The sequence below is a fragment of the Adiantum capillus-veneris genome, chromosome 28 (genome assembly GCF_014529385.1).
Source record: "Adiantum capillus-veneris isolate H3 chromosome 28, ASM1452938v2, whole genome shotgun sequence".
NCBI classification, from domain to species: domain Eukaryota; kingdom Viridiplantae; phylum Streptophyta; class Polypodiopsida; order Polypodiales; family Pteridaceae; genus Adiantum; species Adiantum capillus-veneris.
Window position 1 is genome coordinate 27,637,914 of NC_140958.1, and position 22,216 is coordinate 27,660,129.

The 22,216-nt window shown below is 42.6% G+C and overlaps 1 pseudogene; it reads left to right on the forward strand.

Annotated features, from left to right (window-relative positions):
• LOC147420209 (uncharacterized) overlaps window positions 1-17,323 on the forward strand; it is a 61,149-nt pseudogene extending 43,826 nt beyond the window's left edge.
• The last annotated feature ends 4,893 nt before the right edge of the window (window positions 17,324-22,216 follow it).

A 22,216-nucleotide genomic window follows, 5' to 3' on the forward strand; every position in this document is an offset into this window, starting at 1 on the left:
AAGGATTAATGGCTTGGAGAATTGTTATATACATTCATTGATGTGGTCAAAAAATCTTAAGCAACAAAGAGAACAAGGAGGAGTAGCATGTATGGTTAAGAAAGGATTGGAAGATATTGTATCAATTATGAAAGATGACAAGTACAAACGTTATGTATGGCTGATAATTATGACACCAAAAAGAGCATCCATTTTTGTAGCCGGTTGCTACATTCCTCATCAGGATTCTCCCTTTTATGCTTGCATGGATAGAGATCAACCATTTTTTGATTTAGAAGAGGACATTGCTTATTTCAAAGGTGAAGGTGATGTTATTGTATGTGGGGATATGAATGCTCAGAAAAAAACATTGCAACATGATACTCAACAATTTGATATGCCATACATTTCAGGGGAGTTGGAGAAAGTTCACTTGTATGATCGTTCTTCAATGGATGAAAAAGAGCCGGATCACTATGGAAAGTTACTTTTACACATGTGTAATAGCACGTGTATGATCATTGTCAATGGTGTATCTTTGTGGAGTGGAACCAATGGATTTACATGTAGGAAACATAATGGGGATAATGTGATTAACTATATGCTACTCTCCGAAGCCATCATGTATCGCATAAAGAGTTTTATGTTTGGCCAACGGACCCAAAATCCAACCATCGCACCTTATGTATTGACCTTTCATGTGGAGAAGTAACTAAGCATGATAATCTCAGACAAATGAAAGAGAAATTATCACTATGAATGGATTTCAAACGGACACCAATGTACATTGAAATATAGTTGAGCAAAATTTATGGATGAACAAGCTTCAATATGATGCACCATTGGAAACTAAATGGGAAGCTTTCAAGAAAATTATTTTTTCTTGTTCCTAAGAATGCTTTGCTATAAAGCATCTCCATGGTATCAACAAAGATAGATCACGCAAAAAGTGGTTTGATAAAGAATGTCAAGATGCTCGAAAGTCGTTGATAAATCTTGATGCAACTATGGACAAAGACAACTATCAAAGTCATTTGTATACATACAAGGCATTGATTCAAAAGAAGAGAAGAAGATGGGAAGTAAAGCAACAACTTTTTCAAGTCCAAGAAAAGTCACATGCATGTGGAATATTTTGGAGAAACTTGAGAGGCAAGCGGGTTGAGAATTTTGGTAACTTGAGTCTTGTGGATATGCACACACATTGTAGGCAATTATATGAGCAAGAAAATGCAAAAAAAAATTCCATTTTATGGTGCACTCCCATACATGCCTTCTTTTTTTACTATTGAGGATGTATGTGGTGGGCTTGAAAAGTTGGCCACTCGCAAAGCGAGAGATCTTCAAGGTATCAAGCCGGAGATTATCAAATGGATGGGATATTTTACCCATGAGTGGATGTGTGATATGTTCAACCTTGCACTTCAACATGGTATGCCTTATGATAGGAGTACTAATTGGGTTAAGCCTTTGCATAAAGGAGGGGATGTAAAGAATGTAAACAGCTAATGGTCTATAATGATTGGGTCTCTTATGGGATAGTTGTTTGGGTGCATAATGGAGATGAAATTGAGTGATTGGGCTGAAGATAATGACAAGCGTGCAAAGGGACAAGCGGGTTTTCATCGATGCCATAGCACCATTGATCATCTTGTCACTCTCCGTGTTCTTATGGAGGAAAGTCGGTTGAAAGGCAAGAGATTGTATTGTTGTTTTGTGGACTTTAAGAAAGCCTTTGATATGATTCCACATAACAATTTGTGGAAAGGATGGAAGAACTCGAAGTGCCACGTGAGTTTATGCTTGCGGTTTCTCGAATCTATGAGAAGGTGATTTGTCAATTGCGCATGGGAATAGAAATTTCAGAGATTTTTGTAAGCACTATTGGGGTTAAACAAGGATGTCCGTTGTTACCAAATCTCTTTGGTCTATGTATCGATCAATTGGAACAAATGGTACTTGACTTTATGCAAGAAGAAGGCATTGAAGAGGTCACTATTTGCAATGCGGTAATCATGCTTTTGTTGTATGGGGACGATGTAGTGCTTCTAGCACACACTTTAGAAGATGCACAAAAGCTTATGGTTGTCCTTGAGAACTTTTACTTGCTTAGTGGGCTGATTGTGAACGAATCCAAGACAAAGGTTATGCTTGTGAAAACCAACCATAAGGAGAAGCCATGCATTGTGTACAACAATGAGACACTTGGAGTTGTTGAGAGCTTTAAGTACCTTGGCCTTGAGGTTCCGTCCAATCACAGGTGGTATGAATGTGCTATGCGTCGTTTAGAAGCGGGAAAGAGAGCATATTATGCATTTCAGAACATGTGTAATGCGGGAAACATCAAGTGTTGGGTTCTCAAGAAGTATCTTTTTGATGCATTGGTGACACCGGTTCTTCTTTATGGAGTTGAAGTGTGGGGCGGGAGCATCTCAAAGTCTACGTGGAAAGGGTTTGAGAATGTCCAAAAGCGTTCTCTCACAAACTTTCTCCAAGTGAAGACACAAACACCGTATATGCTCCTACTTCTTGAGTCAAGATGTCTTCCAATTGAGGTTATGGGCATGGAAAGGGTTGTGGAGTACATGATAAAGATGCGTCAAGACCCCTCACATCGACTTCCTACAATTGCATGGGAAGCAAGCAAAAAAGTTCAAAAGATGCATAAAAGAAAGATCTTGAGCACGGGATGGATGCAAGACATAACGAAGTGGTTTGGGAGATGGGATGCATTCCACTTGGTACATGATGCTTCAATTGACTTCCAAGTAAATGAAGCTTTTCTACAACGCCAATGTATTACGGCTTGGGAGAAATCCGGTGGGTCACGCTTTATACATTACACCACCCATATTGCCCCCAACTACAAAACCATGTTCTTCGCTGAAAGAGAAAACCGTACTCATGATTACATGCTGAACCTATCCCCTTGTCGGCAATACGCACTATCGCAGCCATTCGGCTTAGCTTCCATTTCCTTCGATGCGAGATAGGGCGTTGCGGCAATGGAGAAGAGTCAAATCGACTGTGCACATTATGCTCACTGCAAGTTCGAGAGTCTGCGTACCACACACTACTAGAATTCTTAGTTTTTGGTCACATCCAAACTTGCTTCTCTCACATTTTCAGCCATAACTTAGACCTACATACTTTCCTCTCCCAACCAAAGTGTGAGCTCTCCATTGCGACTCTCATCACCACAATTTTGGAGCATTGAGAGTCACTCATTAGCCATACACATACTACATCACATGTAGCTTTGGTCCCATAGGTCATATTTGACCTTCGAGGACAATAATAAAATCTCTCTCTCTCTCTCTCTCTCTCTCTCTCTCTCTCTCTCTCTCTCTCTCTCTCTCTCTCTCTCTCTCTCACACACACACACACACACACACACACACACACACACACACACACACACACACACACACACACACACACACACACACACGCTGTCGTGTAGCTCCGCTTCCCTGAAGAGAAAAAGAGCAAAGAAATGCAAGCTAGCTTCTTTGAATCCTACACATTTAATGGTCAGTGATCAGGGATTGTTAATAGGCCAAGTTTAATGATTAATGTATGCCAGATGCGACTTAAGAGGGCCAACATATGCCTTAATGATGCTAAAAAGTGTTATGCTTGAAGTGGACACGAATGGGATATTATGACCTAGAACTGTAGTGCTTGAAGTGCTCTACTGGCATGTCTTTACGGCTCGTCGATTGGAGCTACCGTGAAGAAGTTATGGCAGTTTGAAGTTTAAGTCGATTGCAGATCTGTACCGGATTGGGCAACTGCAGCTCACGGGACAAAACTAAGATGAATGCATCGGGCTGAAGTGATCGCTTTCTGGAGCACGTCGGTCTTTTCAGATCGGCGATCGGAGTTTCGATTGCCAAGATATTAGTCATTAAAGATTTATCGGGGACTTTTGGTCGGATGTTGGTCAGCTCGCCGAGGTGCAGAATTTTGGTGTCGAAGGTGGCAATTTCAGTGCTTCTTGAAATCCGCCACTGCCACATCATCGAATAAGGTCATGCACCACCTCAATGACGCCCGGGGCCACTGCTAAGGGGGCACACGCTATTATTAGGACAAGGCCTTTTGCATGCGGGTATTGCAAGCAAACAGGGAGGAGTTGAGGAGATGAGAAGAGAGGTTCGAAGATTTGCAAGAAGAGTTAACGAGGAAGCAAGGCAAGGAGGTGAGGGTAAGCAAGAAGGCGATCTCTTTCTCTCTCTCGATCTCCAATCCAATCAAGCAAGGTGAGTAGGTGAGGGTAAGCAAGAAGGCAAGCTCTTTCTCTCTCTTGATCTCCAATCCAAGCAAGGCGAGCTCTCTCTCTTGGCAAGGCAAAGAAACAAGCAAAGGAGAGACTCTCTCTCTCTCTCTCCCTCCCTATGTCGACCTCAAGGATGATAATTGAGAGCACTCGAAGGGTTTACGGGACGAGTAAGAAAGCAACAAGGGTATCAAGCAGGGGATTTTTCTGGATACTTACGTACTAATCAACTTATAAAGACTCTAATGGCGAGCATAAGTGGAAATTTTATAGTCTTGATCTAATTTGAGAGCATTAAACTCTCCTAACTCCATCAGTGCCGTTAACGGCAACCATTTGTAATCGAAATTGACTTCGGCTAATCATTAGCAGTTTAAACCATTTTGGTTGTGAAGTTTAAGTATTAAAGTGTTGACAGAATCTTTTACCTTGTATCGTGCCTCTTGTCTCTCTGTGCGCTCCTTGCCGCACTGTCGAAGCAAGGGACTTGCCAATACACCGTGTGCGAGCCATAAACGGCTCCAAGCACACAACAAGCCTAAACTAGCAAGCTCAAGAGAACAAAGGGTGTGTCACTCACCGCTCTACGCTCGCCTTCGTGGTGGATTCCTCGCCGCGATGAAGAAGAAGCTGCAGTCGTGCCGCGCTCAACCGCTTTGCCGCCGTCGTGTCTTCGTAATTCTCGATCGCACATACACTCTCCCTCTCTCTCTCTCTCTCTCTCACACACACACACACACGAGGAGGTGAAGAAGAAGAAGATGGAGATGGAGCAAGAGCAAGAGCACTCTTCTATTGCACAAATGAGAGAATGAGTAAAAATTAGGTTTAGTTGGCTTTTATAGGAGCTCACCCCATTCACACTTGGGCGCCCATGCTTAGCCAACTAACCCTAGCGTGCGCCTCTCATCGGCGATCACTCTACCTTTCCCTATTGGTCCGACAAGCCCGGTACCTGACTCTACCAAATACATAATACGGTTACGGTGTCCGTGTGTCGTGAGGGTTAACATGCCCCCCTTCCTGATGTAGATTCCGTCCTCGGAAGCTATTGAGTTGAAGCTGGTTCGTCGAGGTGGAAGAGCATTTGAGATGAATGTCCTTAGCCTTCTTTAGTCACTGCAAAATCAAACAACATTGGCACAGTAATTGCATTCTCTTAAAAAGCATATGCAGTTTTAGGTAGAAAAATTGATTGGTCAAAGAATTTCAAACAATTTGTTAGCAATGAACATTAAATTGCAATGTAATCAAATGCATAAACAGATGTAAAGGTAGAAAATTAAACAAGTCTGGGGTCGCTAATTTGACGGTCGAAAGGCACTAGAGATCGAATATTAATACCATGGGTAAGCTTCTTAATTTTCTGTGGTCAATTAAGTTGTTTAATCGCGAGAGCCAAGTATTCATGTTCGAGGGCTGACTAGAGGCTATATCTAGAAGACTTTGTAGTTAAGCTACCATAAAAGGAATTTTTCATGAAATCATCGCCTGACTGATTACTTTTTCTTTGACCCCCCAAAGTCTTTTCACATTGAGTCAATTATGATGTGTGTGCTTATTTTGTATGCCTTGGGTTTTTTGCTTTTCAAGGAAAAGCGCCCACACTGGGAACCTCTAGGGCTCTAGTACCATAGGCAATACATGTGAGTGAAGTACCAATTTAAGCAGGGATTTCTCTTCCAGCTTAAAATTTTACATTGTGGCACTTTGATTTTTTGTTTGTTCATTTTTCAGCATTTAAATTTTGTAACTTTGGGGGGTCATATAACACTGTTACCCTCCCCAGGCTCATCACATTAGTAAACTCCCTTTATAATACTTAAGCTAAAGGTCACTAGGGTTAAGCCCACTAGAAAGCCCTAGTACATTTCATACAATGCTGCCTAAATCGGATTAAGAACCTAAGTAACCATTGCTTATTAGGAAGGCATTCCCCATGGTATTAAGAGAAGATTTCTAATATCTAGCTTGGTCAAACTAGCTTAGTCGGACTGCTTGATCTTTACACCTAGACAAGTGATTATGACAAAAGATTACATTGAATTAAATGTTTGATACTAAGCCAATGCGCTGAATATTATGCTACCAATCACAATCAAAGCAGACAAACATGGATGCAAAAAGATAAGGGAAATGCTAATGGACAAGAAACACCTGTTTGTGTCGATGGTCGCGCTTGATTTGAAGTGTGAACGAGAGAAAGGTTCCATGAAGGTCCAAATCCTACCAATAGCAACACGCTCCTGTACACACTAGGAAACACAAACAATACCTCTAGGAGGCACATCAGTGGGAAAAGAGAACTTTTCTAATCTCTCAACTCTAAAACAGAAACACTCCTATCGTACTAATCTTACCTACCCTCCATCACTCAAGTGATGAGGATCAAAGGTTTTTTATGGCATAGGTTTCTGTTTCACTGTACCAGATGTGACATGTGTAGGTCTGAGTCAATGTTTTGACTTTTATTGTGCATACTCGTTTGCTAATTGCTCTTGCTCTTTTTTTTTTTTTTTGTGAGTATAAAGCTTTATATGTACATTCCCTAAGATTAGAATTGAGAGGTCAGGGAAAAAGGTTGAGAGGGAAACAAATGAATGATGACTGTCAGCAAACACTCCCCCCTTCCTTGGGTAGATCATACCATTTGAAATGAGCTTGTCACCCTTTGAAACCAATTGTTCCAGTTGGTAATAAGTGAGGATTTTTGCCAGTAGTTTTCTATTACCCTAGGTGCCTCGTCAAGTTGCAACGGTGGTAAGGTACTCTCCCAGGATCGAACTTGAAGTGGTTCATTAGGTGATTCTTGAACACTAGGAGGTGTGGATTCTTTCGTAGCTTCATAGAGGTCCACTACTATAGATGGAGGCTGTGTAGAAGCTTTTACCTCTATGGATGTATTACATGAGGAGCTAGAATCTTCATGGGACTCCCCCCTTCCTGAGCTAGGTGGAACAAATCGTTCTTTCTTTGGTACCCAAACTAGCTCGGGAGCGGGTGTGTAGCATTCTGTGATTTTTTCCTTTCCACGATCATTGATTCGTTTTGGAGCTACGGGATTGGGCTCACTTGGGTCAGGTGATAGGTAAGAGCACAATCTACGTTTCGGCACCCAGATTTGATCATTTCCTTGATAGTAGCCTTGGGCTTCCAATAGTCGTTTAGGGATCCATCGCAACATTTTCTTACTTTTCTTGGAGCGAGTGGTACGTTTCTTACAAGGCTTCTGTTTTTTAGCACTAGCTATGGTCACTAAAGAAGCTTTAGGGACCCACTTGTATGTTTTCTTCGTTACATTAGGATGAGTCTTGTCAGAAGCGATATGCATTGCTTGTAGCATATTTAAGGGTACATGCATTTCATCCCCCTCAGGTGTTACCCAGGTCGTCCCCCTATTTCCCCAAGTGTCTATGGTTAATGCTAGGTGGACCCAATCCACATTGTCTGATTCCGTCATACCCGGTAACACATCCATGTAAGGAGAATCTTGGCCAATGTCTGTATCCTTCTTACAAGTGTAACAATATTGTAGTGGGGCCGAGTGAACTGTGGTGTCAAAGCGATGATCAATAATGGTTTTACTCCCTAAGGGGTGTACCTTACCAGTCACCAAATCCACTCTAAGGACAGAGTCTTGGAATTGCAAATAGACATGATTTTTAGACCAATCATGAACCATTTGTGCTTCCCTCATGAATGGTCGTCCTAAAATCATTTCATATGACATAAGGTGTTTAGAGAAATCCATTACAATGAACTTATGTCGTACCTTGTGTCCTAGAACTTTGATCTTAAGATCCTTGAGCATCCCCATAGGTTTGGCTATGGTACCATTTGCCATCTTTACCACAATGTTAGTAACACTGAGGCGGGGTTTTCCCATGGATTCCCAACAATCTTTTGTAACGATGCTAACTCCCGCACCACCATCAAGAATTCCCTTTATAGTTAATCCCTTGGTAGTGATGGGTAGGGTCGCATTAGACTCGTCGCCTTCAAAATACTGCCCTAATTCGTTAATGGGTACCTCGATCACAGACTCGTGTCCATCTAAGTCAAGTGATTGCACATGATTTTCCTCATCAATCATAATCGAGTCAGGCCTATTTGGTTGCGCAAACTGCGGTAATCCCGTTCGTAGCTCTCCGTTAAGGAATGCTCGAAGTGCAAGGAATAACTCAGGATCTCCATACAGCTTTGCTATGATTGTGGTTCGGACCTCAGAAGACATGAAGTCCACTAGTTTGGCAACATTCATTGGCGTTTTGCAGGGTGTAGGTCCTTGACTAGGAACTGGTGAGGATGGAATCTCATATTCCTCAATGGGATCAGGTATTTCTTCATTAAACATCCTTTCCAACAAGAAGGGTGTATGCTCACTCTCTGATGTCCCGTCCTCACTCCCTTCTTGGATAATACTAGATATGGCTAACGGTCTATGGTTCATGTGGGGTGGATGAACTTGCGTGGGAAACACTGTGTCATGAATTTTGATATGCATGGGTTCTGGTTCTAGTTTCCTTTGAGTCTCCTCCACTAAACCTTTTAGATGTTTCACCTGCTCAATCTCGTCTACTGGGTTTGGGTACGTCCCAATCTTCTTTTTACGATTCTTCCCTTTTTGCCCCTGCGGTTTATCTTGGGGGTCTTGGATTGGATTTGGAAACACTTGTGGTGTTTTCAGAGGCTCTTTATGGTTTTCTCTTATTCGGTTTTCATTTGGTTCCATGTTACGGTTTTCTTTGTCGGTCTTTCCCTTTGTGGTATTGGTTCTAGTCTCCATTGTCTCGATTGAATCTGAATCATCCTCGAGGTCATTCATATACACGGGGTCATCTCCTGTTCCTATGTTTGTTTTGGAACTTGGCTTTGAATTTTCCGTATTCTGCGACTTCTTCCTTCGTGTCTTCTTTTTCTTTGCTTGGATAACTGACGCGGTATCTCTCTCTTCGAGGATATGGCCTGGCCCTTGAAGCATGGACCGTGTAATCGCATAAGCGGGTGCGACGGGTGGTATTGGTGATGTCACACTAGCAATTTCGACCAAATTCAGGGGTGTGATTTTAGGCGCATTTGGGTTATAGGGGCATTGGGCAATCAAGTGATCTATGCCACAACGATTACATGTGAGTATTGGCATTGCAGACGTGCTCCCTTGATTCATTTGCATCTGTGCAGCATTCTTTTGCAGCCTAATAGGGCACTCCGTTGCTCGATGTGGTCCACCACACTCGTAGCATTGAAGAGGTGGCCTCCTAGCCTGGGTGTTGATATTTTGACCTCTGGATGCGAGAGCAGCAGCTTGATAAACCGGCTTGACTTGCCCCCAACAATCTTCCATGTAGTATATAGGACACTCTTCCAATGTATCAAGTCCGTAGGCAATACTAGTGTCTATTTCCTCCTCACAGCCATCTGGATAAGCATTTGATGGCTCGCAACCCACTTGGTTCATAGGGGCGACTCTTGGATGAGGGGGCTGCGGTCCTAGCACAGGAGGTGGTAGCGGTGTAGCTTGTACAACATTTTGAGACCTAGGGACCATGTGTTGCGGTAGTTGCTCAACAGGTGGAGTAGGCATCAATACAGGAGCTCGAGGCGCATCCATCCAGGCTACAGGTGGTCTATTTGCCATCATACGTTTGATCATTAAACAATCCTTAGCTTGGTGACCATACCTACCACATGCGTTGCAAGTTCCATTAAATTTTACTCTAAACGTAGGGCACTCACTAGTGCTATGTGGACCTAAGCAAATGGAACACCATTGTTGCTCCCTTCTTGGATACATGTGACTATTTTGAGGGGGTCGATTATCCTTAAGAGACTCTTGGATTGCCTTGGTGAGGTCTGTCAAGAATGTCTCAAATACCTTTGGCTCATTGGCAATGGGCTTTGCAGTCATGGGTTCATACTCAATGGCTTGTGAGCTAGTGGATCTCGTGTCAGTAGACACCCTCATGCCTGCTATCATCAAGTTGTCCTCTAATTGGATTGCATTGGCAGTGACATCTTCCCAGGTTGTGATACCTCTAATCACTAGTCCATTATAGATTCCTTCATTCCTCAACCCTCGAATGAATCGATCAAGCAGTTGGTTATTGTTGAAGCGCTCATTTACAGGGCAGCAAGAGTTTAAGTGCTTTAGACGACTAATGAAGTCCCTTACTGACTCTCCTTCCTTACGTTCGGCCTTCTGTAGCTGAGATGCTACACCCCAAAGCACACCTTCTTGTATGTACTCCTTTAGAAACAACCTTCGAAGGGTAGGGTAGATTGTTTTCTCGTCCACCCTTAGGGTCCTATACCAATCTCCAGCCTTCCCACTTAATGTCAAGCTTAAGGCATTGCACTTATGTAGTTCGTTGCGTTCCCCTAAGGAATCACATACTTGTTCAAACACTTCAATGTGTTTCCTAGAATCTTCGTCCCCATTGAATTTTTGCGTGAGTTTGGCAATTTGTACTGCCTTACTTCTAGGCTCTCTATCAGATGCATGACGCATATTTTCCGCGATAGATCGACCTATGGTTTGAGCAAACGCTGCCAAGTCACCTATGTGAGGAGGCAGGGCCGGTGGAGGTACTCTTGGAATCATATGTGGGAGAGGGACGGGTGCCGGTCTTGGCATATGTGTGGATGATGCAGGATATGGAACATAACCGGGCATAGGTCCACTCGGATAAGAGCTAGGGAGCAGCACTCGAGGAGCATGAACAAGTGGTACAATTGGAGGTGTGGGGGCCAGGTGTGCATAAGGGGCTAGAGGCACATACGGTCGAGGCCCCATATTAGGTACTACGACACTAGGTAGTGGCACTGCGCTAACCGTAGATGTCATCGGTACATTCTCTGTCAGGCTTATCCCTGGAGTGAGCACTGGGTTTTCCTTAATAGAGGGTTGAGCCAAGTTAGGGAAGCTAAAGTTTTCGCTCGGAGGCTCAGATTGCATAGAGACCCCAGGTGAAATGACGTAAGATGGGTCCATGGGGCTCATTAGAGGAGTCTCCATTTGTGACAGAGTAGGCTGTTGAGCCTTGCTCGTATCCAGAAATCTCATGGGGCCAGTTGAGAGTATATTTACCCCTCGGTTTTGCCTTTCTGATTGAATAATGCCATGGATAACATTACAGATCATTTTCTGTTGGTCTTCGATGCTCGTGGCACTAGAGGTGGATTGTACAATCTCTATCCATCCTACATGGTAGGTGTGGCCAGAGTGTAGATCCGTCAACACCTCAGTGTGGAGGTCTTATGTCCAATGATCATTAATGAACAATCCTTCTAGAGTCGACGTGTTAACGGTTTCTTGTGAGGTAGAAGCAATGTTGCTCCCCGTGGTTTTACTTGTCACCAACGGTACTCTAGAGGGAACTTCTGAAGGAGGCAGTTCAACAGGGCCTTCTTGGTAAGAAGCTGGTAGGATATCCACATGGACACTCTTTGGGGGTGTGGGATCCACGTGCGATGTGAAAGGAGAGTCCACTTCCCTACCCCCTTCGTGTGCTTCATTTGCATCAGGTTCCGAGCGAGTAGCTCTACCTAATGTTTCCATGAAACGGCTAAGCATACTAGTACTAGGCTGTGGAGCTTCGGGAGTGCATGGCCTTCTCTCTCAGTGTTTTGGGTAGGGTATGCTTCCATGATTTATGAGTCGGAGGAGGAATCACTAGCGGCTATTTTAGGGTCTTGGGTGGTGCTACCTTGTGTCCCCGCTGAGGGTCTAGAGCTTATCGTGGATGGGTAATGGGTGTCCGTATGAACAGAGGCACCCTCAATATGCTCGTATTCTAGCACCCGCCCAGAGCGTAAGTGCATGTGCTTTTGATACCCTAAGGTGTCAAAAAGCTGCTCTAGGAGGCCTTGTGACTAGTTTTTAGTGTGTTTTTTGTTTGTTTTTTTGCTAGATTTTTTAGAACGTGTCGTGGAATGGGCCGTGTGATAGCTCGAAACGAGCGTATCGGTCAGAGGGTCGTGCCGTGCTTTACAGCCCTCCGTTTGGTCACTCTATGCCCTCGGAATCCCTAAAACTGTCAATTTCCAGTAGGGAACTAGGCCCAAACTAGAAAGTCTAAGGGTGCAAGTGGGAAGAGAAAGGAGGAGAGTGGAGGACTTGTCCCACATGCTCTCATTCTCTCTTGAGGGAGTAGGGTATATATATAAGAGTGAGTCTAGTATTTATCATAAGACTGAGGCTTAGGCCTGGGCTTGGGCATGGGGAAATGATCCCGATCCCGATCTATCTTTTATACAAACCAACCCGTCCATTTAAGAGTCACGTTTTTTATTTTCGAAAAATTTCACCGCCCGCTCACTCGCGTTTTTATTTTCCGATTTTTTTATTTTTTACTTTTAAAAATTTTTTTTTCAGATTTTTTTTTTCAAAAAAAATAAACTTTTTTTTTTAAATAATGCAGAAAACGCAGAAATTGCAGAAAATTGAAAACGCATAGAAATTGCAGAAATTGAAATGCAGAAAACGCAGAAATTGAAATGCAGAAATTGAAATGCAAGAAATGCAGAAAATTGAAAAAGCACAGAAAATGCAGAAATTGCAGAAAATTGGAACTTGACAGAAAATTTAACACAGAAAACGCAGAAAATTGCAGAAATTGAAAACGTCGAAATTGAAAATACAGAAATTGCAGAAATTGAAAAAACGCAAGAAATGCAAAAAATTGAAAAAGCACAGACAATAGCAGAAATTGAAACTTGACAGAAAATGCAGAAAACGCAAAAAACAGAAATCTCCACACACTCCTTCCCTGCCTTTCCTATGATAGAAGTTGCACCACAAGGAAGCGTAAAGTGCTAACCGAGCTTAGTGTAGGGCATATCCCCGGCAACGGCGCCAAAAATGTGCGCTCCTTGCCGCACTGTCGAAGCAAGGGACTTGCCAATACACCGTGTGCGAGCCACAAACGGCTCCAAGCACACAACAAGCCTAAACTAGCAAGCTCAAGAGAACAAAGGGTGTGTCACTCACCGCTCTACGCTCGCCTTCGTGGTGGATTCCTCGCCGCGATGAAGAAGAAGCTGCAGTCGTGCCGCACTCAACCGCTTCGCCGCCGTCGTGCCTTCATAATGCTCGATCGCACACACACTCTCCCTCTCTCTCTCTCTCTCACACACACACACACGAGGAGGTGAAGAAGAAGAAGATGGAGATGGAGCAAGAGCAAGAGCACTCTTCTATTGCACAAATGAGAGAATGAGTAAAAATTAGGTTTAGTTGGCTTTTATAGGAGCTCACCCCATTCACACTTGGGTGCCCATGCTTAGCCAACTAACCCTAGCATGTTCGTGTTAGAGTGCGCCTCTCATCGGTGATCACTCTACCTTTCCCTATTGGTCCGACAAGCCCGGTACCTGACTCTACCAAATACATAATACGGTTACGGTGTCCGTGTGCCGTGAGGGTTAACACTCTCTTATTTCCCACAGCAAGCAGCCCGGTGCTGACCCTACTCACCTCGCAAACCCATATCCCCTGACATCTTTGGTGAACCCCATGCGAAACAAGTTGCGGTGGGAGGTAAAGATGGAGAATTTAGAGCAGATGATGAAGATGATTCCAGAATTAAGTGCAAATGGTTTTGATGATAAATCTACAGTTCCAGATTTTTCTAAGATGCTTCAATTGGTTCAAGGATCTCTGCTTGAAATAGAGATAGTAAAGAAGAAAAATCAAATGGATGAAGCTTTGGATGCATCTTTAGATGCAGTATACGATGAAAGACGACTTTTTGATGGATACGATCCAGAGGGCTACCGAGAGTGCTATGAGCTGGAGACGAAGGTAAGAGGGATACCAGAAGAGTTGATGATCAAATATTTTGAGCAGTTAGTGAGTTCAGATGTGAAGGAGCAGATTCAAGAAGTTATTAAAGATTGCAACGATGACTGGGAGTATTTCAAAGAAGCTATTTTGCAAGTACGTTATGAGCAGTATGAATGCTATCAAGAACAAAGTTCAAGTCTACCAGACTACGCAAATATTCGAGGACAAGTACGATCAAAATTAGAAGCTGTGATTGATGAGTTTATTGTGCCGGATGCTACCTTCTTACAGGCTAATGATGAAGACATAGTCAAAGCTATGTATGCAAAGTTGGGATTTGCAAGTGCCTTGCATGAAGTAGAAGTCCTCAAGGGTGAGTCTCTACAGCCTCAAACTACACAGGGTAAATTTTTCAAAGAACATATACTGTTGTACAGGAAGAAAAGAAATCATGGGATCAAGACAATTATTTGTCTAAAGCTCATGAAGATGTGGAGGTGAATGAGTGCAGTCATATTCAGGTAGAGACGGGGGAAGATTCAGTTACAGCTGATACTTTTTCTACTGAACCTAAAATAGAGGAATTCTTTTTTGGTACAGATTCTACCATAGAGGTGATTGATGATACTAGTACAGGTTTTACCAAAGATTTGATTAATGATACATATGTTATGGGTCAAAGCAAGGCTGCTGTTGAGAGCAGCAAGACCATGGTTTTTGATATACTAGATTTGTCGAATTTGGATGTACCAGATTTTGAGGACTTGGCTAAGCAAGAGTTTGTGCTTGATTCAGAGGGGGTGCAGACTCCTTTGACACACTTCTATGACCTAGAGCTACCGATCTGGCAGACTAATCCTGAATTTGATGATGGTGATTTAGAGAGGGAGCAAACTTCTTCTCTATCAAGAATTTCTGACACAGGCTCACACTATGGCAGAATGATCATGAACTTGATGATGCTGATTTAGAGGGGGTGCATAGTGAAGCGCAATCTCTTGTTGATGACTATGATTGGTTTCATTGTGCTGATGATACAGACAAGGCAGTAGATGAAATTTTCAATGTGCATGCCGAACTTTGTGCTACAGAAGTGCAAAAATATCTGGATGAGGGTGAAAGACTTGAAGAGAAGTTTACTGCAAATGCGTTTAGTATGCATGTCATATGTGAAAATCCTCGTTTATTGCAGCAACCTGAGATGTGTAGGATTGAGTAACCTTCTCAAGCGGTGGACCTAGACCTTATGTTCTTACTGGATGACGCTTTAGAAGGGTTCTCAAACATAGATGATAAGGATACTAATCAATCCAGATTCATGCATGAGCCAGTTTTCTCAGATGCAGTAGATGACCTTATGCAATTGCTAGATGATGCACTACTTGATTTTGAGCTTCTACGAGATAGAGAATTGCTTTCAGATGCATCTTTTGAGTCTAATGAAGAGAGTTTTGCCAGATACTTGATGTATTCGAATATGCATGATTGGGATTCCAACACTAGTGAGAGTGAAGGTGAACTGCCAATGCTTTTACCTGTGATTGATAATCAACAATTGGATGAGCAAGTTGCACAGGGGATATGGCAGTATCTGGTGCTATCTGGAATCTGATGTTACCCTATGATGTAGGGGATTTTGAGCTAGCTTTTGACCCAGGAGGTGACAGATATATGCATGATCCTGGGCAATTGACTTATATGCCATATGATCCAGGCGATTGGTATGAAGATTTGTGGGCTAATCTATGTTTATGCTGTACTGATTGGAAACTCTTGTATTTTCCCAATGATCTTGGAGGATGGTGCAATTTTTTTAAAGGAATTCTCACAATGGGGCAAATGATTGGTTTCCCGTTTGATCTCGGGGGCTACTAAAGTGCCAGTTGCAGATTTGAAGAGTACTAGCTATCTGATGTAGCAGGTTTCATGGTACAAGGTTTTGTTTTTGAGATCTATGCTAAGTCAGAAGAGTTTTCGGTTATGTAGTCAATAAGATTACATGGCTGCCTTCCAGTTGACTTCTTTGGACAATTGATGAAGTATCTTCACATCTTTTGAGTTGGTTCTGCTAACACAACTTGAGGTAAAGGACTTGACGGCCATTCCGTGTGCAGACAGAGTAAGGCATACTTGAGCTTGACAGGGTTCCTTAAAGAGAGCTTAATGGTCAAGCCATGTGCATCATTAACTGGAGCACTTGAGTCTGGCGGGGTTCACTAAACAAGCTATCCATGATTGAATGCTTTGAAGATACGGTAGATACAGTTCAGAGATTTTTGATGGACAGCTACCTAATGATTAAATTAGAACATTGATGATAGGGTGTAAGCCTTAAATATATTTTTTCATATGTTTACCAATTACGTGAGTCTGATGATGGCAAAAAGCTTAAGGTACCTGTAGCAGATGCAGATTGGAGTGTTGTTGGCACAGATCGGAGGCTGTGCAGGTTCAGAGGGGGTGGATGTCGTGTAGCTCCGCTTTCATGAAGAGAAAAAGATCAGAGAAATTCAAGCTAAGCTTCTTTGAAGCCTACACATTTAATGGTTAGTGATCAGGGCTTGTTAATAGGCTAAGTTTAATGATTAATGTATGCCAGATGCGGCTTAAAAGGGCCAACATATGCCTTAATGATGTTAAAAAGTGTTATGGTTGAAGTGGACACAGATGGGATATTATGACCTAGAACTGTAGTGCTTGAAGTGCTCTGCTGGCCTGTCTTTACGGCTCGTCGATTGGAGCTACCGTGAAGAAGTTATGGGAGTTTGAAGTTTAAGTCGATTGCAGATCTGTACCGGATTGGGCAACTGCAGCTAAGGGGGCAAAACTAAAACGAATGCATTGGGCTGAAGTGCTCACTTTCTGGAGCGCGTCGGTCTTTTCAGATCGGCGATCAGAGTTTCGATTGCCAAGATATTAGCCATTAAAGATTTATCAAGGACCGGCTCCGTACCAGTTCGGTCGGCTCGATCGAAGTGCCATCTAGGAATTTTAAAGCCTCGGCGAGGTTTGTATGCATTTTATTCAGTTTGAGAAGTCTAATAGGATTTACAGCTTGACAGGCAGAGTCCACTATCAATTGTCGCGACAATGCTGAGCTGGGTGATTTCAGGATTATTCGAGATGTTGTTACGGCCAATAAAATTCACGATGACATTGTCAGTCGAGGGCGGCTGAAGAAAGATGTGGTGCTTGGTGATGCTTTAATTGATATGTACGCCAAAATTGATACCTACTGCATTGCCTTTGCCAGCATGTATGCCAATGCCGCCCAATGAAGGAAGCGTGGCGATCCTTTGGCCAATATGTAGGCCAAATGTGGTACCCAGTGAAGCTCTTTGAGAGAGGCCCAAAGTGTCGTGCTTGGCATTGCCTTGGCCGATATGTATGCCAAATGTGATGCCCTTCATAGGGCCGCCCAAAGAGCCCGCCCAATTCAAATTACCTTGGCCGCCCAAAGGCAAGGTGGCTCAAAATCCTTAAGGGGTATTTGTTTTAGTGGGAAAAGAAAAGAAAATTTGTGGAGCATGGTGGGTGAGCAGGAAAGCGGTGCAGAGGCGGACTTGAAAGTGCTCGCACAGGCCGCAGGGGCGCTCAGACGAGAGTGGCCGTGAGTCAGATGTTGGTCAGCTCGCCGAGCTGCAGAATTTTGGTGTCGAAGGCGGCAATTTTTGTGCTGCTTGAAATCCACCACTGCCACATCATCGAATAAGGTCATGCACCACCTCAATGACACCCGACGCCACTGCTAAGGGGGCACACGCTATTATTAGGACAAGGTCTTTTGCATGCGGGTATTGCAAGAAAACGGGGAGGAGTTGACGAGATGAGAAGAGAGGTTCGAAGAGTTGCAAGAAGAGTTAACGAGGAAGCAAGGCGAGGAGGTGAGGGTAAGCAAGAAGGCGAGCTCTTTCTCTCTCTCGATCTTCAATACAAGCAAGGCGAGCTCTCTCTCTTGGCAAGGCAAAGAAACAAGCAAAGGACAGACTCTCTCTCTCTCTCTCTCTCTCTCTCTCTCCCCCTATGTCGACCTCAAGGAGGATAATTGAGAGCACTCGAAGGGTTTACGGGATGAGCAAGAAATCAACAAGGGTATCAAGCTGGGGATTTTTTTGGATACTTACGTACTAATCATCTTATAAAGACTCTAATGGCGAGCATAAGTGGGAATTTTATAGTCTTGATCTAATTTGAGAGCATTAAACTCTCCTAACTCCATCAGTCCCGTTAACGGCAACCATTTGTAATCGAAATCCACTTCAGCTAATCATTAGCAGTTTAAACCATTTCGGTTGTGAAGTTTAAGTATTAAAGTGTTGGCAGAATCTTTTGCCGTGTATCATGCGTCTTGGCTCTCTTATTTCCCACAGCAAGTAGCCCGGTGCTGACTCGGCTCACCTCGCGAACCCATATCCCCCGACAACGCATGCACACACACATACACACACCTTTCCATTTTGGGGCTATTTGAGATCACGTGCTAGGTATCAGAAATAGGGACCTAATCAAGTATCAAAGCAAGCTAATCAAGTATCAAAGCAAGCTGTTGGGAGGGAGATGATGGTTGTCCTCTTAAAGGGAAATTTGGCATCATAGAAGACTCTTGATTACAAAATACTAGTTAGATTCCAAGTTTTCCTTGAAGTAAACTGACAAAATTTTGGTAGTATACATACAAACAATTTTTTAGAATATAAACTTCTATGGCCATTGGCTTTCCAAAAGAAAAATTGAGCCACCTTCAATCGACTTTCAAAAGGAAAAGTAGAGTAGAACCTTTTTCCTATTTTTTACTTGGAGGGTTAAAAGTTGAAAGTTAAAAAGGTTCAAGATTCCAAGCTTCAGAGGAGGAATGAGACATTTTGTATGGTTTTCTTTGAAGTGAAGCAAACCTCTTTCTAGTTTTACTTGAAAAATTAGAAGATGAAAATCAAAAGGTTCAGAGATTCCAAGCTTCATAGGAATGAGACGTTTTGTAAGGTTTTCTTTGAAGTGAAGCAATGAGTGACACATGGATGTCCTCTCCTTCTTAAGCTGCATTAAATATGGTATAGATACAGATATAGATTCTTTGAGATTTTATCTTTTTTCCAAGATTCTTTTAGAAGCATAGGAGATAGTATGCATATCCCCGGTCAACTTCTCCCTTCTATAGCTTTTCCTTGCCATTATACTTAGGACCCTTTACCTAGTACACCATATTCCATGAGTCTATCCCTTGGAGCGCTTTCTTAGGACCCTTGCCTTGAGTCTACTCCTCCCTTTTAGAAGGTCTTTCATCCTTACGAACAAAAGTGGACTACTCATTTTTTTTCATAGTGGAATCTTCTTGAGTTCATCCTTTCCATTTGAAAAAGATTGTAGAGTGTGAATATCATCTTTGAATATCCGTTAACATACTTCTATGTACATTATTGGCATGCTAAAGACCTTAGTATCGTATGGGTGAAGGTTCTTCAATTCTCTTTGTGAGACATGTGTCCCTGAGGAGAGCTTAAAAGTTTTCAACAAAAAGCATTATTGTCCATTTCAAAAGCTATTTCCCAAAGTTCATTCATTTTTTTGGTATGTTGAAAAAGTCTTCTATTCATAGGAGTCTGATCCCATGATGTGAAGTATTGATTCAATAATGTTTTTTTAAATGTCTTCTATTCATAGGAGTCTGATCCCATGATGTGTCCTTTCATTTAAGGACTTCACAAAGATTCACTTCATTAAATTATCTTATTCTTTTTTATGTTTATTAAATCTATTATTCATGAAAATATTAAAATATATTTTTATTTTAGTTTTTCAATGTTTTTTTTTTAGTTTACTTTTTTTTCAAATTATAATGTGCAAAGTGCACCTTTCATCTTGTTAAGTGGAGCCGTTATTAATACATAAATCATTTGTGATTATGTATGTATTTTGGATGTATAATGGATAATGTAATGTATGTATTATGCATGTATACTGGATAACGTAATATATGTTCTTTTTTAAAATTTTGTTTTCTTTTCAAATGATAAAGTTCAATGTGCAACTTTTACTTTATTATTTAAGTGGAACCTTTTCTAACCATTTTTTATTATGTATGTATAATGAATAATATAATTTTATATTAAAACTCAACTAAAATTCCATGTGATTGTAGGCCCTTGTCTAAACTTATTCTCGTAAATATCGATCCCCCCTTAACTTAGCAAGCCCTCGTGCCTCCTCACCTTGTCATGTTTAGTGTCACATTGTGTGCAAAGAATACTTTTGTGACCCACTTAGATTAACGTAAGAAAGGTTAAAAGATCATCCTTGTAGTGAACATAGAATATCAATCAAAGTATTGTGAGTGTACCACAACTCATTACTTGGCTCTAAATGCCTGCATACTTATTTGCTCTATGTTACATACATTCCATAGAATCTCTCCAGATTGTGCATCAATCTAACAACTAAAACTAAAATTTCCATGCCTTGTCGCCATCATAGCTCTATAGAGCCTCCCCCCCCCCTCGCCTTCTCCCATCGCCAAGACTATCGGCCACTCCTGCAACCTTGCCCTTGTTCATGCATGCAGGTCAGCAAGGGACCTGCAATCCAAGCTCTTGAGATGCAAATGACCCTTGTTCACGCATGGAGCTCAGTAGGGAGCTGCAATACAAGCCCTCACCATGCCTACAATGCCATCTTCCTTGTCCAACCCACACTCCCTTTGCCTCTCCTGTCCAATTTTGTCCTCATACCCTACATGGTACCAAGGACATACACACACAAAGTGAACGAGAGAGAGAGAGAGAGAGAGAGAGAGAGAGAGAGAGAGAGAGAGAGAGAGAGAGAGAGAGAGAGAGATAGATAGATAGATAGAGAGAGAGAGAGCTCTTGTGTTTATACTTGACCTTGATACTCGACCTTTTGCAATGCATCACACCAAAATATCATTAGAATCCTCAAATTTGCATCGATTACCACACTAGGCCTATGTCCTCACTTGCAATGGCATCTAGTGCCCTTTTACTGCCACCTACACTGCCTCGTCCCTCCCCTTGGTCCCATCATTTTCTCCTCTTGAGGCTCCCACAAGCTAACATGATTCCACCTGGCACCCTCCCTACCACTTGCCTTCGTTTCCCCTTTTATTTGTCTTCATCAACATGGACATTGTTTTCTAACTCCTTGCAAAGCTCTTCACCACACGCTCCTACCCTCCTCCCATTACAAACATGCTCGGTCTCCTTATATGCATCACCACCAACATAGCATTTGGGCCTCACAAGGCTAATCACCAGAAGGCAAAGTGAGACGACCTTGTGCCACAGATACGCAGAGCAGATAAAAGAAGTCTTGCAAGGACATAGATGCAAGAGGTCGCCCAGATGGAACAAGCAACTCGAGAGAAAGCATCGCAAAGCGAAACAAATCTCTCTCTCTCTCTCTCTCTCTCTCTCTCTCTCTCTCTCTCTCTTCTCTCTCTCTCTCTCTCTCTCTCTCTCTCTCTCTCTCTCTCTCTCATATGAAAGGCACGTGGCAACTCCTGTAGGCTATGCCTTCCTCTGTCATAGGAAAAAATCTCTCTCTCTCTCTCTCTATCGCACATGTCATGTCTCTCTTCCTCTCTCCCGCCTCCACTGCCATCTGCTTTCCCATTTGCCACTTAATGAGTCTGAAAGAGTTTACCAAAATCATTTTTTGCTTCAACCCCATTTCCTTTTGCTTTGCAAAAGTATCTTGCTAGACTCCTACAAAAAGAAAGGAAAAAAAAGTTTGAACGAGTATCTACTAACATAATATGGCGGAAGGGGGAGCCCTTTACACGTGTCGCAATCTGCAACCTGAAGGCTAAAGTCCAAAATAAAAACAAGCCCCTTTGCACGCGATAAAGAGGGAGAGAGGGGAAGAGAGAGAGGCCACCAAAGGCGGCCGGCCGTACTATTATATACTACGTGTGCATGCTTGGGACTTGAAGGATTCAATAGATTCAAACAATCAAGGAGAAAATCCCCAAGATCGAAATAGTTTTCATGTTAATATTTATCTTATTAAGATAAAATGCTATGTTATTGACATAAAACTGAAAAGGTTAGGATTTCTAGTTTTGTGCAGAAGAGTAATCAGGGTGGAGCGGGGATAGGCTCATGCTACACAGGGTTTCCTGGTGCACTGGCCCTGGTTGTGCAGCCTTGGGCTACCTCTCT